The sequence below is a fragment of the Sus scrofa genome, chromosome 1 (assembly GCF_054392235.1).
Source record: "Sus scrofa isolate SSC_HxYL_T2T_F1_AM1 chromosome 1, Sscrofa_HxYL_maternal_Yorkshire_Landrace_v2.0, whole genome shotgun sequence".
Lineage (NCBI taxonomy): Eukaryota > Metazoa > Chordata > Mammalia > Artiodactyla > Suidae > Sus > Sus scrofa.
The window spans coordinates 217,628,076-217,653,426 of record NC_139383.1 but is presented as its reverse complement, the minus strand read 5'-3'; the positions used below and the strand labels follow the sequence as shown (position 1 = coordinate 217,653,426).

The 25,351-nt window shown below is 35.9% G+C and overlaps 1 protein-coding gene across 33 annotated transcripts in view; it reads left to right on the top strand.

Moving 5' to 3' along the window:
* Nucleotides 1-25,351, top strand: part of CCDC171 (coiled-coil domain containing 171) — a 351,755-nt gene that overhangs the window by 280,186 nt on the left and 46,218 nt on the right. The window lies entirely within an intron of this gene.

The window sequence follows — 25,351 nt, the reverse complement described above, 5'->3', positions numbered from 1 at the left end:
CACTGCTGCAGCCCAGAGCTCAGAACCCTGCCTTGCATAGAGGAGGCCCCAGGATGTTTGGCTTATGTATCCTTGATTTCAGATACTTGACATGTTGGCTCAGGAAGCTGCTGTGCCTAAATTGTGCCTTTAAGAGACTTGGTATCAATTTTTTTTTAAAAAAACTTCTTGATCTACATCATTTAAAAGAAAAGTCTTCTAAACCATCTCATAAAAGTGTTCAAGGCTTAGTGCAGTATAGCTACACCTCTGGAAATGCAGTATATTTTTATAAATATATGTTTATAAATACTTCCTTAGAAAGACTTCGTTGTGAAACCATTTATTTATGAAGATTCTAGACAACAAAGTCTTCATCGTAAATACAGTAATCCTTTAATCACCCATAACCTACCATGTCATTACTAAGCCCTTACTTGGTATGGTTGTTTCTTATGTGTTATACCTACAGCTTTTGGGATACCAAGGGTTTTTTACATTTACACTTACTTTCCAGGCATAGAGATTTTTTTTTAAGTGGGTTGTTTTTTTGATATAAAGCTGTATGAGATGTTTGTATGTTTTAGAGATTAATCCCTTGTCAGTCACTTCACTTGTGAAGATTTTCTTCCAGCTATTTTTTTTTTTTTTGTATATCCAAAGTGAAATCATAAAGAGCATCTTGAAGGGACTTTTTTTTTTTAAATGCAGGAAGGAAGAAATAAATATCTATACCTAAGTACCTAAACTATCGGGGAACAAAAATATCAAGAATCACTCTTTTCTTTTTTTCTTTCTTTTTAAAAAAATTTTATAGCTGCACCTGCAGCGTATGGAAGTTCCTGGGGCAAGGACTGAATCTGAGCCACAGCTGCAGCCTGCACCTTGAACCCACCATTCCGGGCAGGGGATCAAACCCATGCCTCTCCAGCAACCCAAATCATTGTAGTTCGATTCCCAACCCACTATGCCACAGTGAGAACTACCCAAGAATCACTTTTAATTTTCTACCTGTTCCCTTTTACACTATTTAATGTAGCAGCCTTCTAATTGTTGTACAAAAAATGTCTTCATTTTGGCATATTTAGAAATTGAAGAAACATTAGGCAATTGTACTTGAAATCATGTATTATTTAGATATTTTCTTTGTTATCTCATCCACATAAATAAATTTTCATATTTCTGATTTTTCTAAAGCATGAAAATCATCCATTTTTTTAAAAAATTAAAAAAAATTATTATTGGCATATATTTGACTTATAAAGTTGTGTTAGTTTCAGGTGTACAGCAGAGTAAATCAGTATATATGTATATCCATTCTTTTTCAGATTCTTTTCCCATATAGGTTATTACACAGTATTGAATAGATTCCCCTGTGCTATACAATAGGTCTTTGTTAACCTATTTTATATATAGTGATGCATATATGTCAATCCAAATCTCCTAATTTATCCCTCTTCCACACATTTTCCCTTTGGTAGCCACAAGTGTAATTTTGAAATCTTTGAGTCTGTTTCTGTTTTCCAAGTTCTTTTGTAACATTTTGTATTAGATTCCACATGATCTCATATGGTATTTGTCTTTCTCTTTCTGACCTACTTCACTTAGTATGATAACCATCCATGTTGCTGCAAATGACATTATTTCATTCTTTTTTTATGGCTGATATTCCATTACATATATGTACATCATCTTCTTTATCCAGTCTCTGTTGATGGGCATTTAGATTGCTTCCATGTCTTGGCTATAGTAAATAGTGCTTCAGGGAACATTTGGGTACATGTGTCTTTTTGAATCATGGCTTGCTCTGGATAAATGCCCAGGAGTGGGTTGCTGGTTCATATGGTAGTTCTATATTGAGTTTTTTAAAGGAACCTCCATAGTGTCCTCCATAGTAGCTGCATCAGCTGACATTCCCACCAACAATATAGGAGGGTTCCCTTTTCTCCACACATTTTCCAGCATTTATTGTTTGTAAACTTTTTGCTGATGGCTGTTTTGACCTATGTGAAGAGATACCTCATTGTAGTTTTGATTTTAATTTCTCTAATAATTAGTGATGTTGAACATCTTTTCATGTGCTTTTTGGCCATCTGTGGGTCTGTCTTTGGAGAAATGTCTCTTTACATCTTCTGACCATTTTTCTAAATTGGGTTGTTTGGTTTTTTGATATAAAGCTATATGAGATGTTTGTATATTTTGAAGATTAATCTCTTGTCAGTCACTTCACTCGTGACGATTTTCTCCTGGTCTATGAGTTGTCTTTTTATTTCATTTATGGTTTCCTTTGCTGTGCAGAAACTTTGGGTCCCATTTTTTTATTTTTGTTTTTATTTTCATTACTCATGGAGGTGGATCAAAAAAGATATTGCTGTGATTTATGTCAGAGTATGTTCTGCCTATGTTTTTCTCTAAGTATCTGGTCTTATGTTTAGATCTTTAATCCACTTTGAATTTATTTTTTTGTATATGATTTTAGAGGGTGTTCTAAGTTCATTCTTTTACATGTAGCTGTCCAGTTTTCCCAGCACCACTTATTGAAGATACATCTTTTCTCCACTGTTGTAAATTAATTGACCATAGGTGTGTGGGTTTATTTCTGGGCTTTATTCCTGTTCCATTCATCTATATTTCTGTTTTTGTGTCAGTACCATACTGTTTTGATAACTGTAGCTTTGCAGTATAGTCTGAAGCCAGGGAGCCTGATTCCTTTGGCTCCATTTTTCTTTCTCAAGTTGCTTTGGACATTCGGGGTCTTTTGTATTTCCATACAAATTAAAAATTTTTTTGTTATAGTTCATTAAAAATGTATTTGGTAATTTAATAGGGATTTCACTGAATCTGTAGATTACCTTGGGTATTACAGTCATTTTGATGATATTGATTCTTCCACTTCAAGAACATAGTATATCTTCCCATTTGTTTGTTCATCTTTGATTTCCTTTATCAGCATCTTGTACTTTTCAGAGTCCAGGTCTTTTGTCTCCTTAGGTAGGTTTATTCCTAGGTATTTTATTCTTTTTGATGCAATGGTAAATAGAATTGTTTCCATAATTTTTCTTTCTGATTTTTGTAGTTAGGTCTTTAGAAATGCAAGAGATTTCTGTGTATTAATTTTGTATCCTGCAACTTTACCAAATTCATTGATGAGCTCTAGTAGTTTTCTGGTAACATTTGTAGGATTTTCTGTGTGAATAGTATCATGTCATAAACAAACAGTGCCAGTTTTACTCCTTCTTTTCCTATTCAGATTCCTTTTATTTCTTTTTCTTCTCTGAGGGCTATAGCTAGGACTTCCAAAACTATGTTGAATAAAAGTGGATGTTCTTATTTTGTTCCTTATCTTAGTGGAAATACTTTCAGCTTTTCACCTTTGAGAATGATGTTAACTGTGGGTTTGTCATATGTGGCCTTTATTATGTTGATATAGGTTCCCTCTATTCCCACTTTCTGGGGAGTTTTAATCATAAGTGGCTGTTGAATTTTGTCAAAAGCTTTTCAGCATCTACTGAGATGACCATATGGTTTTTTATTCTTTAGTTTGTTGGTGTGGTGTGTAACATTGATTGATTTGCATATATTGAAAAGTCCTTACATCCCTGGGGTAAATCCTACTTGATCATGGTGTATGGTCCTTTTAATGTATTCTTGGATTTAGTATGCTAGTATTTTGTTGAGGATTTTTGCATCTATGTTCATCAGTGATATTGGTGTGTATTTCTTTTTTTATGTTATCTTTGATTTTGGTATGAGTGTCATGGTGGTCTCATGGAATGAGCTTGGGAGTGTTTCTTCCCCTGCAATGTGTGTTAAGTCTTCTCAAAATATTTGGTAGAATTCACTTGTGAAGCCATCTGGTCCTAGACTTTTGTTTTTTGGAAGTTTTTAAATCCAGTTTTCAATTTCAGTACTTGTGATTAGCCTATTCATAATTTCCATTTCTTCCTAGTTCAGTCTTAGAAGGTTATACTTTGCTAAGAATTTGTCCATTTTTTCTAGGTTGTCCATTTTATTGGTGTATAATTGCTTGTAGTAGTCTCTTATGATTCTTTCTATTTCCATGGTGTCAGTTGTAATTTTTCCTTTTTCATTTCTAATTTTATTGAGTTTAGCCCTTTCCCTTTTTTTCTTGATGAATCTGGCTAAAGATTATCAATTTTGTTTGTCTTTTAAATCAAGTAGCTTTTTAGTTTCATTGATCTTTTCTATTGTTTTCTTCATTTCTATCATCCATTTTGAATGGAAATATTGCTAACTATGTAAAATGCTTTTTTTAAATGAAATTAATGTAGTATATCTAATTAAAAATTTTTTTATGCTGGTTTCAGATATATAGTTACATTTGCTTTTAAACACTATAACTTAATAGAAATTTTGCTTATATTAGAAGTTATCTTTTAAAAATGATGAAGATTGTACATGATTATGATGATAAAAATTAGACTCTAAAAAGCATAGAGGAAAATTATTTGAAATTCTGCAATTCAGAGATAGCCAATGTTAACATTTTGGTATATATTCTCTATTATTCTAGTTGTTTTTTAGTCATAAATAAAGGTACTCATGTACATATCATTTATATGTAATTATATATATTTATAATATGTATTTAAACAATAATTAGGCAATACTATTTTGTAAGCATTTTTTTAAACCTAAAAATAAGTCATGGATATCTTTTTTGCAAATACGGTTTCTCCATCATTTTTGATAATTGAGTTATATTGCACTACATGCATCTGCTATAGGATATTTAATCAGTTTCCTACTGATGGGTATTTGAGTTATTTATAATTTTTTGGTTATCATGAATAAGGTGGCAATGGATATCTTTTTGCACAAGTTTTTGCATTGTTCTATTTTTTTTCCTTTAGAATAAATAGTGGACTTGCTGCATTTAAGGTTTTGCTCATTCTAAGGCTTTTGATACATATATTTCGCAGTTGTCTATGAAAGACTAAGTGACTTCTACTAGTTCTTTGATTTCCTTTTAAAAGTAGAGTTCTTTTACTTTCTGATACTAAAAGATATATTTTCTGGAGTTCCCATCGTGGCTCAGTGGTTAGCAAATCCGACTAGGAACTGTGAGGTTGCAGGTTCGATCCCTGGCCTTGCTCAGTGGGTTAAGGATCTGGCGTTGCCATGAGCTGTGGTGTAGGTTGCAGACGTGGCTCGGATCCCTAGTGGCTGTGGCTGTGGCGTAGGCCGGCGGCTACAACTCTGATTCAACCTCTAGCCTGGGAATCTCCATATGCTGTGGGAGCGGCCCAAGAAATGGCAAAAAAGACAAAAAAAAAAAAAAAAAAAAAAAAAAAAAGGATATATTTTCTGATATTAAAGAACTAAATTTAAAGTATGGTTCTTTATTTTCTGATACTAAAAGTTTATTTTCTGATACTTTACTTTCTTTTTAGACTTTAGGTCTTCCCTAATATTCAGATGTTCATTCTCACTGGATCCTTAATTTCAAGAGTTTCCAAGGTTCAGTCTAAGAGTCTCTGTGGTGAAGTAAAAAGAATATATTTTGTGATAGCTATTTGTCTCACAGATATTCTTTTTCATTTATTTCTGAGTCCATGACTGTTCTTTGAATTTTGAGATTATTGGAAATCTGACATTTTTGGTGAAGTCATTTTAGCATAAGGTATCAAAAAGATTTTGAGTTTATCTAAAGTTGTTACCTGTGAGCGTGCAATTCTCCTTACATTCTAAAAACAAAATATTTTTAAATTGAAAAACAAAATCATTTTAGAATTTGGTTGTGGCATCAACCAGAATGTTGAAATGCTGCCTTCTTCAAAGGCTGGAAAGCGCTTTCCAGGGAACAGCTATGTTGGAGGGGAAAACAATTAGCTGGAAAAATCTTATAGTTCACTTAATAATAAATGCATTCTGATGGAAAAACGCTATCCTTTGTCTCATCTGGCTGCTTGACAGTGGAATTCTCCAGTTCCACAGAATATAAATTGTGCCAATGAGGAATCTAAGTGTCCTCAATTAGAAGCATAACTTGAGAATGAATATAAGAATTAGTGTGTTTGTTTTTCATGTTGACCCCAGGAAAAATAAATGGTGTCTTCTGACATATGTTGTTAGATAAAATATTTTTGTTAACTGCTAGTTAAAATTTAGAATTCTACTCTGAAGATTGGATAATGCACAAGCAGACATGAATTTTCTTCAGAACTTCCTGGCGCTAGAGTGGTGAGCAATGCCACCAGAAGCGATGCTAAATGAAGCCATATACCACAAGAAGTAAGATGTTCATGTTTTTGTTTTTGTTTTTGTTTTTAGGGCCACACCTGTGACATATGAAAGTTTTGGGGCTAGGGGTTGAATCAGAGCTGCAGCCGTCGGCCTACACCATAGCCACAGCAGTGCCAGTTTTGAGCTGTCTCTGCCACCTACACCACAGCCCACAGCAACACTGGGTCCTTTACCCCCTGAGCAAAGCCAGGGATCAAGCCTGTATCCTCATGGGTACTAGTCGGTTTCTTAACCTGCTGAACCACAGTGGGAACTCTAAGATGTTCTATTTATAGAAGGACTGACTTTAAGGCTGTGTTACAAATGGGGGTTACAGTGATTAAACAATTAAATAATAGCATTTGTATGTTCGTTTATAGTCATTGTGAGTTATTCCTTATTGTCCTGAGTCTTCATCTTCTAAGATTTTAGGAAGGTTTTCATTTTTGGTGACTAGGAGGACTTAGCCTTGCATGTCAGCCATCATTAGAGCAGTTTAAGTACATTACCCGAGTCCCGTCCTCTCACCCTTCCTGTCCTATTTCGATTTGCCTTTTTTTTTTTTTTTTTTTTGGTGATGATGATTGTGGTGGTAGAGAGAGTAGGGGGATGCCTCAAGCAGAATTTTAGGACAGAATCTTGAGAGTAAAAATGTAGATTTATGGTTTTTGTTCAGATATTTTGCCAGCTGATATATGCTACCATTCTCTTCTTAGTCCCCATATTTTATTTATTTATTTATTTAGTCTTTTTAGGACTGTACCATGCATATGGAAGGTCCCAGGCTAGGGGGTCAAATCAGAGCTGTAGCTGCTGGCCTACGCCACAGCCACAGTAATGCCAGATCTGAGCCATGTATGAGACCTACACCACAGCTCAGGGCAACTCAGGATCCTTAACCCACTGAGCGAGGCCAGGGATGGAACCCACATCCTCATGGATACTAGTTGGATTCATTACCACTGAGCCACAACAGGAACTCCTCCATATTTTATTTTTAAAAAGACTTTTTGTAAAAAAGTATTTTTCTTTGTATCTGTAGTTAAAACATAATATTGGACATTCAGTGATAGCTAAGATTTCTAAAAAAATTTTGTTAAGATGGGTGCTAAAATATTTTTTTAAATATTTAGCTGATGGGACATTTTAAATCTTGCACCATGGATTTTATTTTAGATTAGTGGTGGTCTGATAACAGTTGTTTTTTTCCTTATTGGGGCTTTCATCTTTCTTTGCCTTTTGAAAATGACAGGATGACATATGAGGGCAAGGAAATGCATCTGTACAAAGCTTCCACTATGCCAACTCTTGTATTGAGGAATGTGATAACTCCCTACTCTATCTATCTCAACTGAAAAATATTCATGAATTATTCCTGTGGGAATGATTTGGTATCAGTGATCTGAACTGGCACTAAGTAAAATCTGATAGGAATAATTTAAAATAAGTTTTTTTTCCAACTTTTAAAAAAAATCATTTCTTCCTTTGTTTATTACAGGGAAGAATAATAAGAAAATAAAATCATAGCAAAGTCACTGTCACAGAAGGTTGACGAGGTTATGAAGCTTTATTAGAAAGTAATAGGTTTAGCCATAGAACAGATGAAATCATTCCCATTGTAGGCAAATACTACATGGTGGCAGGAATTCTCACTCTTTTATCCAATTGTCATCTTTTCCCGTGGAAAACAGCATTGTTCTTTCTTGTGAAGAATGAATATGAATTATCATCCCTGTGGGGACTACTGGAGTTTTGCCGTGGAATCACTGTCTGTGAGTGTTGCACCCTTATGTCCTCTGGTGTACTGGCTTGTCATCTGTAATGTGGAGATGATGAGACTTGCCCTGCTGCATCTTGGGGCGGTTATGAGGATCATATGACAACACATGAAAGAACTTGGGAAAGTAAGCAGCGCTAATAGTTTTCAAATTATTTTCCCCCTTAACATGTGGCTTATAAACATTCCTTAAAGGTGTAAACTCACTTAGTTTTCAGTCTCAGGTGGAGATTTTTGCTCTTCTAAAAGATGGGCAAGTAAATCAGATTATAGGAAAATTGGCAACCATGAATCTGTGCAATTTTCTGTATGTCATTGAGTTTGCTAGAAACACGATGTTGATCAAAATGGGAATTTGGAAGAGATAAAAAGATTCCATCTGCTGGGGAAGGAGGCAAGCAGTGTAGTATTGGAGAAAGCCTACGCAGAGCATCAGAATGCCTGGATTGAAGTCCTGGCTCTGTAGTTTAACCACCTTGGCAGGTCACTCAACCACCCAGAGCCCCCTATTTTCTCATCTTTAAACAAAGGTGGTGAAGCCTGTCTAGCTTTCACTCACAGGGTTGTGGTGCTATCAGATGGGATAATGTACATGTGAGGGTGCTTTTTATATTGTAAAATGCTAAATTAATATAAGCAATGTTGGACTGAACTGCAAACAGGCTTGGTTTTCAGGAAAAGTGACCTAAGTACATTAAGGAATGTTTTAGTGTTTTGACTCTCGGAGACTTTTGACTGATGATCTGTTTGATACAGGTTTCACTGTAATAGCAACATGTGCAATAAAGAGAATAAAATGTTCCACAACTCTGGTGTTTCCTTACAGCTCAGTATAAAGCCATTGCCAGCACTTTGGTGAATGTCTGCCATATACTTCCATTTGAATAATTATTCTACAAAGTAATTCAAGCATTACTACTGTTTTCATATTCTCTTTTAACTCATTTTGTTGTCTTTATACCATTAAATTTTTTTTCAGACTTCCAGTTCCAATGAAATGGTAACAGTATTTATCTGTGTGTGAAATTGTTTGAGACACCACCTAGTAAAAAACAAAACCGCAAAACAATGGAAGTATGGAGTTTTTTTTTTTTTTTGGTTACAGTTTTCAGTTCTAGGTAGCTCAAAGCAGAAAAGCTGCTGAATGATATGAACATAATTTTTCTGTCATTACTGTTGAGGCAAAAACTAAATCCTAAATTGACCCTTTCTCTCTCTCTTTTCATTTTGAAGCCTGTAAATGTAACCCTCTTTGATAATACCTTTTAATGCTTATTATTAAGAGACTGAAGCCTGTGAGCACTTGAACTTTCAAGTGCTACAACAGAATTGCTATTAATTTTAGCTAGTTGGACAAAAAACAGTATTTGATGGACTGCCTAGGTGAAGACCTGGGAAAGGAAGGGTTATCTACAAATTGAGTGAGTTTATTATGGCTTAGTGATTTGCTGATTGATTTCATTTGCTGTCAGTTAAGGCTCTCTTAATGTCAGTTTTCTTTGCATAATGCCTTGAAATAAAGACTGATGAAGTTCTTCAGATTGATGCCGCTTATATAAACTGACCCTGATTTGCCCTATTCTACATGACAATTTAAGTGACAGCAGTTAGAGGAAAATACAGCAATGAATATGCAACTTAAGGATTAAGGGAAATGCAGTAAATCATTCAGTCTAAAACTAGGTACAAAGGTAATTTCTTGTAATAATTTCACAGTTGCCTTAAATTTTCTTAAATGGATTATTGTTAGTCTCAGAAGTGTGTGTGTGTGGGGGTGTGTGGGGGGGTGTGTGTGGTTGTGTAGGTGTGTACAGAGAGAGACAGGGACAGAGAGAGGCAGAATTGAATTAAAAAAGAAAACTAAAAATGACCGTGTATCTTTTCAAATTATAGTAAATCTTTCTCTTCCCACTTCAACTTGGAGTTGTCAAAATCACACATTTAAAAAATATTTTATTTGAGGTGGTATAAGTGCTGGACATTAAGTAACCAAAGAAATGTAGGGTAATTTTGAAGCTTTAAATGCTTTTCAGTTTCAGAGCCTTCTAGTAAAGTAGTAGTAGCTTTATTTTTTCTTTCTTTCAATGGCCAAAAGTCTCATAGTGCTGTAAAAAGAGGGTGCATCTTTGGTGGGGAAGATTAACTTACGAAGTAACTCACAGAGGAAACATGAAATATTAATATCTTAATACCTGTTCTGAGTGAGGGCTCTTTCACTCACACTAAGCAAGTAGGTTTTCTCTGTGGAGTATATGATATTGCTTCCATGTTGCAGAACAGTATTTTGTCCGGAGTCTATTTTATGATGCATATTAATGAAAATGAACCAGACCTGGTATTACTTCATTAGGATTAAAAGGGCAACACAGAAAACAGCACTAAAGTGAAGAAAGCACCGAGTTCTGTTCTGGTAACGGGATTTAGCAAAGCGACACATCACAAGTCTGTGTGCTATCTATGACACGTTTATAGAAGGCACATGTTCCGTATTTGCAAATAAGGCTTAAAAAAGCCCTCAAAGCTTAGATCTTTGATGGAATGATTACCCACAAAATTTAAAGTCTAAAAGAAGAGACCACTTGTTTTTAATCTTCCTAAAATTGAGAAGGAAATCATGATTAAATTAAAACATGCCACTTAACCTTGTACATTTATTATGTCATAGGACAAAATAGAAAAAAAGAGTCTTTATGAGACACTCAGCACAGGGACTGACACAAAGCCCCCAGCAGATAACTTAGATTATAGTATTGGGACGGTGTGTGGAAGTTGAAGAATGTTACGATTTCTCATCAAGTGAAAAGGGATTCTTTGAATGTTTTTGAGTGTCTCATGTTATTACCAAGTTTTTGATTATGGCAGATTAAAAGGTTAAATGATTTCTTGTTAGCACTGATTGGTAGGTAGCAACAAAACACTCTGAAAACTGGCGACTTGGAGGCAAAATCTGACATGAACTAATTTTGTGGCAAACCTGAGAACTAATGTGAGGCTCAGCTTATGTCCCTCAGTGTGATTATTCCAATGTTTTTCTGTGGAATGTATTTAATTAGAGTGTTTTGCCTCACATCCCAATAAGAGTGTCACTCAGTGTGTGGTATATGCCCATGTTTCCAAAATCCAAAAAATTCGGAACTCCAAAACACATCTGGTTCCTAGGTTTCAAATAGGGATTGTGGGAACTATATCAGCCTTATAAAACATTTCCCTCACAAATAACATATTATCGCTTCATTGAAAGACTTTTGTTTTTGTTATAGTGAGGCACATTCAGCCCGTGGGATGGTATTCTTGAGTGAAAATTGAATTTAATATCTGATATCTCTTGTTTTGTGTTTTGAGTCATAAAGGAATTGTATGTAGTTTGTGCCCCCTGAAAATGCAGAGACCTCAATGGTTGTGTTATATGTTAATCAAACATGGCTCTAATAAGCTTTATTTTGTGCAAGCCTAATGCCTGTTTGCAAACTGAGGGGACATTTCCATTCCACGTGAGTAGAAATCCCCTGAGACATTCTTTCAGGGCCACTCCATTTTATTTTCTGAAAGCAAAATGGATGAAATTCCTGGTCACATAAACTGCTTATCTTTTCTTTCATATCCTTCTAATTTGTCCCTACCGGATAAGGTAATGTAGACCATTAAAGGGTCTGGGGAAGCTGGCAGTCCTGGTGTCCAGACATGCCCTAGGTAAGGACAGCAAGGCCACGGGGGCCCAGGGGCCTGGTTGGTCATGTCCTTGACTCCTGGTTGTCCACAGGAGGCTTAGGAACCAGGATGGCCTTTGCAGCAAAGTGTTCTACTTATTCTAGAGGGAAAATGGAAATATCATTTGAGAGTACTTATTTATTTATTGGATTGGTTATAGTTTTACTTCTTTATTTCTTCCAGTTTTATTGAGGTATACTTGACATATAGCACTATATAAGTTAAGGTGTACAACATAATTTGACTTAAATACGGTGTTGTGAAATGATTACCAAAATAGGTTTATTTAACATTGATCTTGTATAAAAGAAAAAGAAAAAACGTTTATCTCCTTGTGATGAGAACTCTTTAGATTTACACTCTTACAACTTTCAAAAATACCACAGACAAGCATCGTGTTGTGCATTACATCCCTAGTACTTATGTAGCTTATAATTGGAAGCTAGTATCTTTTGACTTTCCCACCTTCCTGCAGTTCCTCTTTCTTCATCCCCTTCTCTCCCACCTCTGGTAACCATAAACTGACCTCTCTTTTTATGAGTTTTTAAAAAATTTTCATGTAAATGAGATCATACAGTATTTGTGTTTCTCTCTGACTTATTTCCCTCAAGATCCACCCATGTTGTCGTATTGTCACAAATGGCAGGAGTTACTTTTTTTCAATGGCTGATTATATCTATATATATCTATATCTATGGACTTCTTTATCCATTCTTCTCTTGATCAACACTTAGATTGTTTTCATGTCTTGGATATTGTACATAATGGTGCTATGAACATGGAGGTACAGGTACCTCTTTGACAATGTTTTCATATCTTTCAGATATGGTCCCGGAAGTGGAATTGCTGGATTACTTTTCATTTTGGGGGGATTTTTCTGCTGTTTTTGATAGTGGTTGTGCCAATACCACAGTGCACAAGGTTTTCCTTTCTCCACATCCTTACCGTCATTTGCTGTTGTTTGTCTTTTTGATTAGTTTATGACTGTTCTAACAGATGTGAGGTGATATCTCACTGTGGCTCTGATTTACACTTCTCTGATGATTAGTGATGTTCAGTACCTTTTCATGTGCCTATTGGGCATTTGTATATTTTTTGGAAAAATATCTTAAGATCCTTTGTCCATTTTTTTGGGGGGGGTCTTTTTCCAGGGCTGCACCCATGGCATATGGAGGTTCCCAGGCTAGGGGTCTAATCGGAGCTGTAGCCGCCAGCCTACTCCAGAGCCACAGCAATGCCAGATCCAAGCCGCATCTGCAACCTACACCACAGTTCACGGCAACTCCAGATCCTTAACCCACTGAACAAGGCCAGGGATCGAACCTGCAACCTCATGGTTCCTAGTCGGATTCGTTAACCACTGAGCCACGAAAGGAATTCTGTCTGTCCATTTTTAATTAGATTGTTTTTACGCTGTTGAGTTGCGTAAGTTCTTTATATATTTTTCAGAGTATTCAGAGACCAATACAAACCAGTAAAGGGGGGTAGATAGATTAGGAGTTTGTGATTAAAATATACTCACTACTATATATAAAATAGCTAATCAACAGGACCTACTATATAGCACAAGGAAGTATATTCAGTATCTTATAATAAGCTATACTGGAAAAGAATATGAAAAGAATATGTATGTAGCTGAATCACTTTTCTGTACACCTAAAGCTAACACAACATTGTAAATCAATTATGTTTCAGTAAAAATTTTTAAAAGTGGCAGTTATAACAACAATAACAAAAATAAAATAAGATGGTCATCTCTCTTGATCATGTAGATTTGGGTATGTCTAGTTTCCTTCACTGATATACTGAGTACCTGCCAAGTTCAAGGCATTGTGCTGTGCTCTGGGACACAGCGGTGACTCAAAAATCTTTCTAGAGGAAATAGGAAATTTAAGATTCAAATGAAATAGAAAAAATGATTGTTGTAGGAGAGGCATAGGTAAAGTACTATAGTGTGCCATTTAGAGGAGAATGAAATCCTTTCTTGCTGGGAGGATTATGAGTGGGCCTTGAAGGTTATGCAGTTAAAAATCCCCTCTCCTGTAAATTATTCCTGTCAGGAAACACAGATGGGAAATATCTGGAGTTGGAACCTTAGCCACTAGGTAGCTCTGTAGCAGTGACATCTATGGGATTGTCTCATCTGCAAATAAACATTGATTGTTAAGGTGCTTTTCAACTACTGAAGCTCTGTGATACTTTGAATAAATTATGGTCTCTGCTGGATTTCATGGCAGTCTTATTATTTGTTCCTTCATAAAGTACAAAAAGTAAATTCATTGATTTAGTTGAAATTCATTGATTCATAGAACCAATTTGTCTTTAAACAATATGGTAACAATATTTTTTCAGAGTGATAGAGTTTAATATACTTCAATGAATTTTGTTATGGAATAGAAATATTAGGAGTTATTAAAGTAGATGATAACCCTGACTGTAGCTTTTAGATTCCCAAGCCAATTTGATATATATATCAGAATCAGAATGGGATCATGATAATAAGAGTTAGCTGTTAATAAAGACAAAATATTTTCCCTCTGTCTCTTTCCTGATTTGCTTTTCTTTAGGTATCTTGAAAATTGTTCGTATTGATTTAATTAAACCCACAAACAAGGGCATCAAATTCTTATAATTCCAACTAACTGGCTTTTTTTTTTTTAGCACATTTTAGTACAGATTGATGTAAAGACACTAATTATAGATGTCCTTTGCTGAGATTCATGAATAAAGCTCAGTTGTGTGTGAAAAGAGGAAAGATAAGTGTTCAACATTGTGTGTGTGTGTGTGTGTGAGGGTATTTACTCTCTATCAGCAGCTTAGATCAAGTGCACTTTCCAAAATTGTTGGCTTTGAGATAATGTATTAGACAGTTTTTCTTTGGTAGTAAACAACTAGCTCTCAATTCTGTAAGTAATTTATTTCTATAACTTTTCTCTTTGTATTTACACTACTCCTTTAAGAGAATTTGCATACCGAACCCATAAACGATCAAAATTAGAATGTGCTTTTGTTACACTATCAACTTTGATTAAAGCCGTTGGATCTTTTAGGTTGATTATGCAATAGACAAATGAAGAGCACTAGTTATCACTTGGTCTCCAAAAAGTATAAATCAGAAAGAGATTTTTGGAATATAAAGTACCCTTTGTTGAGTGCCACATATCATTTGAGGAGGATAAATTTGAAGAGGATGAACAGGCATTCTCAATATAGTCTACATTATTACTGAAATTGAAGTTCTCACTAACTCTAAAATAGGAACCATGACATATTATATGTTGCTAATTCAATCAAGCTTAGCAAATAAGTGTGGGATTCCTGCTCTGTATCCAGCCCTGTGCTTTACAGATGACTGAGATGACAGAGGATGCATGTGCATTCAAAGAGGAGGAGTTTAAATTACCTAAAATGTTAGTTCCTAATGCAAGAAGAACAAAGCAAGCACTAATAAAGGAACAGTCAAGGACGAACATGCATCCTAAGAGCCCTTGAGAAGTGTGAAGATTGGGAAGGGGCCTGATTGTGTCACTAACCGTGTTTTACATCCTCCTTAGACCTGTTTTTCTAAACAGGAAGAGGCCTGTATTTTTTGAAGAAATAATCTATTAGGGTTTTATCCCCTCAGTTTCCATATGAAATTTTAAAATGTATTATTTTCCCAACTGAACAAATGGGAATCAGAACTAGCTTCCTCTCTTCATGTGCAGCTAAATGGCTTCCCATCACCTGAAAAATCAGCTCTAACCTTCTTGTCTTGGCCTTGGGCTCCTCATAGTCTGGACCTGGCCTCTCCACAACTTCCATTTCCTAACACCCTCCATCTCACTCACTGAGTGCATAGCAATGAGTTTATAGCAGTCCTAGCCTTTTTGCTGGAACTTGAACATTTCTGAGGCCTGGTGCCTGGAGGTCCCCTTACTTGCTGTGCCTTATACAAGATCTTCCTGAGGCTCCGTCCATCATGTCATTTATGTCCTCACTTAAATGTCATCTTATGGAGGCCTTCTCTCATCACTAAGTAAACTAGCCTCCTTTCTCCCTCCACACTTAACAACCCTGACCCTGCTTTATTTTCCTTCATAACACATGATCTAATATATTTGTTGGTTATCTGCCTCTTGAGAGAATGTAAGGCCCCCTGAGGGCTGGGCTTTACCACTATGTATTCAGCACTTGAAGCATAATTGGTGCTCAGTAATATCTGTTGAATTCGTTAACTAATACACTGGAGTTTTTCCTTTTGTGGGCTTAAGAGGCAGAACTGTGTGCATATAGAAGAAAAGAGCATGGAGTCTGGAATCAGATGGACCCCTGATTTCCAGTTGTGCTGCTTGCCATCAGTGTGTCCTTAAGAAAGTTATTTATGGACTCTGAACATTAGTAGTTTTATATGTAAAATTGTGCTAAGTAATTCCTGTTTTGCATGGACAGTATAAAGATCAGGGATTATGCAGGTTGCCACAGAAAACAGATCATGCTCAGATTTTTATGTACTTTATTTAATATAGCAAGAAAATGCCCTTCTTTTGCATGAGGAGTCTAGATCACCCTGCAAAGGTGTATCTGTTACTTGTTAAAAATTAGAGAATAGTCAAAGTAACCATGATCTCTAAAGAACATGCTCTTGGCTACCAAATTTTATACAGATATTTCCACATATCAGTGCCAGACATTATGGTTTTGACATTTGGACGAAGACTGCCTGAATTTGAGCTCACACCATCACAATTAAATCAGAGTATTTGTTTTTACACTCATACTAAGTCTTATCTGTACATCAATAGAATCTAAAACAGGCTAATAAATCACCATTGTGAAACTCACAATGGTGTCAAGACATAGTAAGTTCTCCAGAAATGAGAACTATAATAACAACAATAATAATAAATATATTTCCTGATGGAGAGCTAAAGCAATGATGTTAAGTTTCTTCATGGTTTCCTATGACCCACAATTAATTCTGTTACTCATTAACTAAATTACTCTCACTTTGTCAAGCCATTTTGCAACACATTAATAAACCCAGTGCCAATTCTTTACTTGTATGATGAGCATTTGGTATATTTACTGAAATTTTTAAGTCCCTAATGCAGGTAATTTGTTATTATTACTACTACTACTACTATTAGTATAGTCCATATTATTATTATTACTACATTATGGACATATGTATTATTATATGTCCATTTGCATAGTTGCTGAGAGGAACTTTTTTCAGTCTCTGGTTATTTTGATAATCCCTTTTTCATGTTCTTGCAGGAAACAAGCTTGTCATTTCTTATCCCTTTGGTCTTTCTTTGTGTTAACCTTTGGCATAATAAGAATAGTAATCACCATCAATCTAGAGGATGCTTTTAGCCTCAAATTGACCCTGATTCAATTCTGGTTGGAAATAACATGTTTGAAAAAGAATTGGTCTTGTTTTTGGCACATTTAAGTTGTATATGCCATGGTTGAGTGGAGGCCAGAAAAAAGTTGAGAGTCTAAGCACGATACAAAGAAAACATCATTTAAAAAATATATACTGCAGAAGTATTCTGCACCTCTGCTGAATATGGTTTCCTATGAGGCTCCTTCTCATACCTGAAAAGCTACTATATTTACATCCTTCAAAGTGATGCCAGTGAAAATTTTGACTGATAGGATAAGTCAAGTCCAGGGCCATTTCAAATGGCAAAAAGGGAAAAATGAACTGATTCTCTTTCTTCCATAAAATAACACCAACAAAAACATACCTGAACTGTAGGCAGCATCATATAAAGTCAATTTATGCTGTTTTGTCTTCTGTTGTGCTTGATTTCAGGAAGTTGTGCATTTGCAACAAAACTTTTTATTCTAATAATGTAACGCATTTATCCTTATCATTGTTACCATCACCACTAAAAAGCGTCTCAGTATCTTTGTGCACATTGAATTAAGTATCTAGTTACACATGATTTTCACCATTCCCTGTACTAAATAAATAGGAGTACACAATCCTAATGGATATCAGTGTTCCAGACCAGTCTCTAAAGGAAACACAGTAATTCCAGTACGTGTACACAAGCCTCTAGGATATTTAGGATCAAAAGTGGGCTTCCTAGGAATGGGAAAACATTTTGCATGAGACAGAAGTATATATGCCCAGGAGTGGGATTGCTTTGCTGTGCAGTAGAAAATTGACAGAACACTGTAAACCAACTACAATGGAAAAAATAAAAATCATTAAAAAAAAGAAGTGGGAGGAAGCCAGGTTCACTAAAATTCTAGTTTCTGCATAAAGGAAAGGTCATTTTTCTGCCAGGAAATTTTTCAGCTATGACAAGATAAAAGCCATCCCCAATCTTGGTAGGAAAAATGGAAGTGAAATTTAATTTCTTGGAATCCCATTCCTTCTATACATATGTCTAGTATGCATGGATCTCATTCAGGATGAGAATTTGAGTCAGACAAGCTAATCCTGTGGGGGAGGTTTAGGGATATCACTGTCTTGGTATTTTGCTTGCAAAGTCCTTTACTGATGATACCAGATTCTTAAGTCAGGCTGCTGAGAGATGCACAGCACATTGTCATTTTACATACATAAGTAAATTACACACATTAGAAGTTTTTTTCCAAATTTTTTTCCAAATAATCTCCTATTGTGTGGCTAATAGATTTGCTGTAATTTGTAATATTATTATTTTTTCTCATTAAAGTGATTCTGCAAACTTCTTTCATGTTAAATATTTCTGGAATCAAAAGATGCTTTTGGGGGAAGTGTAGAAATTGTGACATATTTAGACAGAATAGAGATTCATTAATTTGTTAAAAATGTTTGTTGAGCTCATTCTACAGAAAGAATGAAGTCCCTAAGAAAATACCATCTGGAGTTCTTTTACTAGAAATAAGTATCTATTTCCATTACCTAGGCAAAAATTGGTAGCTCAGAGTCAGTGTAATGTAATAATTATTAATGAGTTTGAGATCTTGGAAAATCATGATTTCATAATAAAATTCAAGAGAGCTGTGCTTTTGTACCTTTTATGGTCAGTAGAGGAGAGAACATGTATTAGATTGGCATTTCATTGAGATGAGTGTTGTGATAGATGGTCTGCACAGTTTTGTGAAACTTGGAAAGCCCAGATTAATTCTGTTGATTTAATTGAGAAACTTTCTATGATAGACAGCTAAGACCAAAAAAACAAAAACAAAAACAAAAGCAAAAACAAACAAACAAACAAAAAACCAGTGCAAAGCAAACTGGAAAACTTGTATCACATGGAATGAGCATGGGCTTCAGAATTGGACAGACATTGATTCAAAACCTAGTTCCATTTTTTACTAGCTAAGGGACCTTGAATAATATATTTAGCAATGCTGAGCCTTACTTTCTTATTCTGTAAAATAGTGATAATATGAGTCTTACAGAGTTATTGCCAGAATTGGAAAAATATGCTAAGCTAATCATGTGGTATGTGGCACATAGTAATTGCTAGAACTGGAGTCCTGGTAAGCCTTGGGGAATGGGATCTAGAGGAAATGAAAGCATCTTGGGCAAAGATTTGGTCAAGCCTAGGCTTTATTGACTTCCATACATTCCTACACGTTTGATGATTCTGGTGCTAGAGTGTGGGTTCTCCTCCCTCTTTGGGCTCTTGAGGTAGAAGTGGGATTTACCCTGAGTGGAGAGCTGGGCTGAGTGCATGTAGCCCTCAGATTGCACTGCTCCTTTGAGGCTACAGGCTATACTCTATGGCTCCTCTGGCATAGTTGTGCCAGTTGGTGAGCAAATACAGACAGTTGTCTGATGTCCTCTCAGATTGAGTGTGATAAGGGAAATGTTAGGTTGTTTTATCCAACTATCTGTGTAAGGGAGTCTCTAGGAGTTATGGGCAGAAGACTAGTTAGTCTAGTGCAGGCCTTTGCCAGATAAATAGCTACCATTTAAACTTTTTAAAGTTTTATTTTCCTCTTATATGTTTCTAAAATATATAATGTGTATAAATTTGTATATTTTTTAGTTAAATGTTAGCATACCAAATATGCACTTTTCTTTCCTTTTTATTTTGAAATAATTACAGATTCACAAGAAGTTTTATAAAAAGAACAGAGAAGTGCTCGTGAACCCTTCGCTAATCTTACATTGCTTGAGGACAGCATTACATTTTACATAACTTTAGGACAATAGCAAAACCAGAAAACTGACATTGCTACATTGTGTATATATAGTTCCATGACATTTTATCACATGTATATTTGTGTAGTCACCACCATGATCAAGATACAGTACTATTACATCATCACAGAGATCTCCGCCAGCTAATCACTTTATAGACATATCAATCCCTCCTCTGAAATCAGCTCTAACCCCTGGTAACCACTAAATGTTTTGCCTCTTTAATTTTGTTATTTCAAGAGTGTTATATAAATGTAGTCCTACAGAATGTGACCTTTTTAGACTGACTTTTTTCACTCTGCATGATACCCTTGAGATCCATCCAAGTTGTTGTGTCTGTCAGTAATTTGATCCTTTATGTTGCTGATTAGTATTCATGGTATGGGTGTTCTATAATTTGTTTAGCTATTCATCCATTGAAGGACGTTTTTGTTGTTTCTGATTTTTGGCTATTATGTGTAAAGCTATGAACAATCATGTACAGATTTTTTTGTGGACATAAACTTTCATTTATCTGAGATAAATGTTCAGAAATGTGATTGCTAGCCAAATGTAAATATCTGCCTAGTTTTTAAAGAAACTGCCAAACTGTTTTCCAGAATGTCTGTACCATTCGTCTTTCTCACCAGAATGTGTAAAAGATCATTTCCTGTTTCCTTGTTAGCTGATTTTTTTCTTTTAGCTATTCCAATAGGTAGATATGTTGTGATATCTCACTTTTTTTTTGTTGTTGTTCTTTAATAGCTAGTGGTTTTGAAAATCTTTTTAATATGCTTATTTGAAATTTATATATTCTCTTTGGTGAAATGTATTTTAGTGTCTTTTGCTCCTCTTCTAATTGGATTATTTGTTTTTTGACTATTGAGTTTTGAGAGTTTTAAAAAATATTTCTAGAAACTAGTTCTTTATTAGATAGGTGGTTTGCAAATATTTTCCTTGTCTGTAGCTTGTCTTTTAATCTTTGTAACAAGATCTTTCACGGGGCAAGTTTTAAATTTTGATGAATATAAATTTACTGATTTTTTACTTTTATGAAATGTGCTTTTGGCATCATGTGTAAGAACTCTTCATCAAGCCCTGGATGCTGAAGATTTTCTCCTACATTTTCTTCCAAAACTTTTATAGTTTGATGTTTTTCATTGAAATCTGTGACCAATTTTGAGTTCATTTTTGTATCAAGTCTGTAGTTTAGGTTGTGGTAATCAGAATTAAAAGATGACTTCCTAATATCTTCTCCCTGATGTACCTGAATTGTATAACCCACTCTCCTTGAGAGTGGGACAAGTAAATATGAGATTATTATGCTAGGTGGGCCTGACCTAATCAGATGAGCCCCATAAAAGAAGGTGATGTGTCAGAAATGTGCTCTTCTCTTGGCCTGGAAGAAAGCAAGCAGCCATGCTGAGAAAGGAGGGGTCTATTTGGCAAGGACCTATGGGGCCTCTTTCAGAACTGCCAGTTACTCTGGCTGACAGCCAGCAAGAAAATGGAGACCTCCGTTCTGCAACTGGAAGGAACTAAATTCTGCCAACAGCTTGAATATGCTTGGAAGCGGGCCCTGACTCTTTGATGAGATCACAGCTTCAGCTGACACTTTATTTCAGCCTGGTGAGACCTTGAACGGAGAACCCAGCTAACCCATGCTAGACCCCTAGAAACTACGAGATACTAAATGTGTGTTGTTTTAAGCCATTAAGTCTTTGGTAATCCTTGAGGGTTGTGCTGCCTTTGTGCTTATGTAAATGAGGATTCTGATTACTGGAGCTTGTGTCTGCATGTTAGGGAAAGAAGTGGGACGTTCTTCCTGCCAGGCCCACTGGGTTGGTAGATTGTCTTCTGGGTTTGGAGGCTTCCTACTAAGGCCTTTCTTGTGCCTTTCTGACTTTAGGCTACTTGGTGTTTTGGTTTATAGGTACAAACACAGCTGCTGCCATTCTCCTTAGCACCCAGAGGAGTGGGGCATCCAGCTCAGTCAGTCACCCCATGATGCAGAGGAGTGCTCTCCATACTGCTGATTGCTTACTTTAAATTTTGAGCCAGGATTCCCAGTGTATGTACCTGTGTATATTTATACCTTTATAGATTATATGCTTGCGTTATTAAATAAGCTCTATAACATGAAACAAAGAAAAACAGAAACATTTTACAGATAGGATTTTAAAAGAGTTTTTTCAAAGAAAGATAAAAAAATTAATATAAAAACTGTGGAGACAGTAGAAAGATCTGTGATTGCCAGGAGTTGGAGAAGAGGGAGAAATGAAGAGGCAGAAAACAGGATTTTAGGGCAAGGAAACTCTTCTGTATGACAGTACAATGGTGGGTATATGTCTTGCATATTTATCCAAACTCATAGAATGGACAACACCAAGAGTCAACCCCAGTGTAAGCTATGGGTTTTCGGTGATGATATGTCAATGCAGGTCATCGATCGTAACAGATGTACCACTCTGGTGTGAGATATTGATAGTCAAGGTTTGGGGTATGTAGGAGTAGGGGGTATATGGGAACTTTCTGTATTTTCCACTCAATTTTTCTGTGAACCTAAAATTTTCTAAACATAAATTCTATTAAAATAACTAAATATAATATATATAAAATAAAGTCCATATATGGAAGTCTCCAATTTTTTTTCTACTTTAATTCACTTTGGAGACTGAATACACCCTCATGGGTATGTAAGACAGTAGATGTTCCTTTTTTTTGTAAAGTAGGAGATACATTTTTTTTTCTTTCCATGTATTGGCACTGGTGCCTTCAATTGGTCCATGTTTAGAGGTTAGTGTTTCCTGTAAGGTGTGTTGGGAAAGGTGGAAGGAATTTACACTGCAGCGGGGCTGAGTATGGTCTCCTCACTCATTTACTTTTCTTTGTATTTGAAACCGTTACATACCCTGTATGGTTAAGTAATTTATGAATTAAATTATTTTATGCAGTGTAATCATTGCAGCAGTTTACAATGAGATGAGGTAGTCTTTAAAATCTTCTATATAAAGTTTGCTATTTTTCTTGTGAAGTACCTCAAAGTAGTCTTGAACTTAAGTGTGAGTTGTGCAGTTTTCTGTAACAAAAGAGAAGGATTCCAAATCTGTAGACCTTTTCGTTGATGGTAAGTGGCTATCAAAAGCATTCTATCTAGAAAATATTTTTTTACCCAGGACAAAACACATTCTGTCACAAGTTTAAAAAAAAAAAACCCTAACTGCTTCATTGAAGGAGTTTCACAGAGCAGTATGAGAACAGTTGTTTGGAAATACTTCCAGAATTTTGCACTTTTTTCTAAGAATGATCCAAATCTGTAAAAATTCATATTTTTAACCAAAGAAATCTGTTTGAATTTTTGTTAGAAATATAAAATGTATTTAATATAAATGCATTTGGTAAAATGTAAAAACGGGACATGTATTTGTTTAAAAATCAGATGATTGATTCAGGGATGTTAGAAATTTTCTAGCTGATGGAGTTCCCATCGTGGCTTAGTGGTTAACGAATCCGACTGGGAACCACGAGGTTGCGGGTTCAATCCCTGGCCTTGTTCAGTGGGTTAAGGATCCGGCTTTGCCGTGAGCTGTGGTGTAGGTCAAAGACGCGGCTCAGATCCCGCATTGCTGTGGCTCTGGTGCAGGCCTGCGGCTACAGCTCTAATTAGACCCCTAGCCTGGGAACCTCCATATCATGGGAGCGGCCCTAGAAAAGGCAAAAAGAAAAAAAAAAAAGAAATTTTCTAGCTGAAATTCCAATTAAAACTTCGTTTACTTGCTAGATCAGATTGAAACATGCATTTCATGACTTAGTAAATACAACCAATGGTGTACTTCTGCCATTGCCTCTTACCTATTTACCAAGTGTGTGAGATTGGTGAGGGTGAGGACTCAGTGTTGGACTTCCACATTGCTTTATGGATTTCCCCTCTATCCAAAAGCAGAGCATTCCTGTAAAACCTTTCATAAGCTGAAATGGCATTAAACGAAGGAGCAGCAATTACCCTAAGCCCTATATTGCTAATGGATGCACAAAATAAATCGAGACAAAGCACAGATGCTCACAGACACAGTTCAAAGCTGTGTTGACTTGATGCTGAGATGCCGGGAGGAGATCCCAGGGGAAGGACCTTGGTGGAGCCTGCTCTCCCTTCTCTGGGTGAGCACTGCCTCCAAAAGGGCTCACTGCAAAACAGACGCTGAATGCTGCTTTTCCTTTTTGGCCTTTTTTGGTGAAAACAAACAACAATCCTTTTTGGATTGCTTTTGGTTAGCGAAAACAGGTACTAATGTAGGTCTCTTATAAAAGTGATTTAGCTTAAAGCAAACTTTTGAAAAGCGGGGGATTCCTGTGTCACAAAATGTTATACAAGACTTTTAAAATTGTAAAGCATATTCAATCATATTTCCTTCACTAAAAATCATTAGTAATTTTTTTTTTTTTTGAGAGCGAAAGGTTTGAGGGCTACTGATAAAGCAAAGTTAAGCCCCTCTTCCACTTCTCAGAGCTGTTTACACTTAGCTTCAAGCCCACTTGTGGTTGGTTTTGCCTTTGTAGAAGTGTTTTCTCTAAAATTTTGTTTCTGGCGCTTTTACTTTCTATTCCTTATAGGATTCCTCAGAATTCTTGTCAGCTGGTAGCATTCTTAACCAGCTTTGATATCTGCACACGCACGTACACACACGCACACACACATGCAATTCCATGTGGAAAGCAGGGAGGTAGATGACATTCTATCATCCTGATTCAGTCTTTCCTACATAACTTAGCACTGGAATGTCATGGTGAATCACGCATTTAGGGCCAGGGCCAGAAACCAAGCATCCAAATTAAAGAGTCCAATTCCAGATCTTAGACTGGCTCTTGACTGGGGAATATAGTTGCTATTTGCAGACTTCTAGTAACAGACCCCTTTAACCCTCATTCTCTGTCATATCCCTACACTTATAAAATATTGAAATGAATGTAGTAATTTTTTGATAATGAAGAAAATAATTTTCCTTTAACTACAGGTGCCAAAAAGTAAAACTGGTTACTAAAAACTACAAGAATGTTATCATTGTAAGACTTGCTTCCTTAAGAAAGACATCTTGGAGTTCCCATTGTGGCTCAGCAGTAATGAACCCGGCTAGTGTGAGGATGCATTTTTTTTTTTAATGTTTGTAGTATAGTTGACTTACAATGTTGTGTTAGTTTCGGGTGTACCGCAAAGTGAATCAGTTGTACATACACATATGTCCTTTCTTTATCAGGTTCTTTTCCCATATAAGCCACCTATATATATTTTCTACTGTACAGCATGGTGACCCAGTCACACTTACATGTATACATTCTTTTTTCTCACATTACATGTTCCATCATAAGTGACTAGACAGAGTTCCCAGCGCTATACAGCAGGGTCCCATTGCTAAGTTTTGATCCTTGGCTTCGCTCAGTGGGTTAAGGAGCCGACATTGCCGTGAGCTGTGGTGTAGGTCACAGACGTGCCTGGGATCTGGCGTTGCTGCGGCTGTGGTGTAGATTGG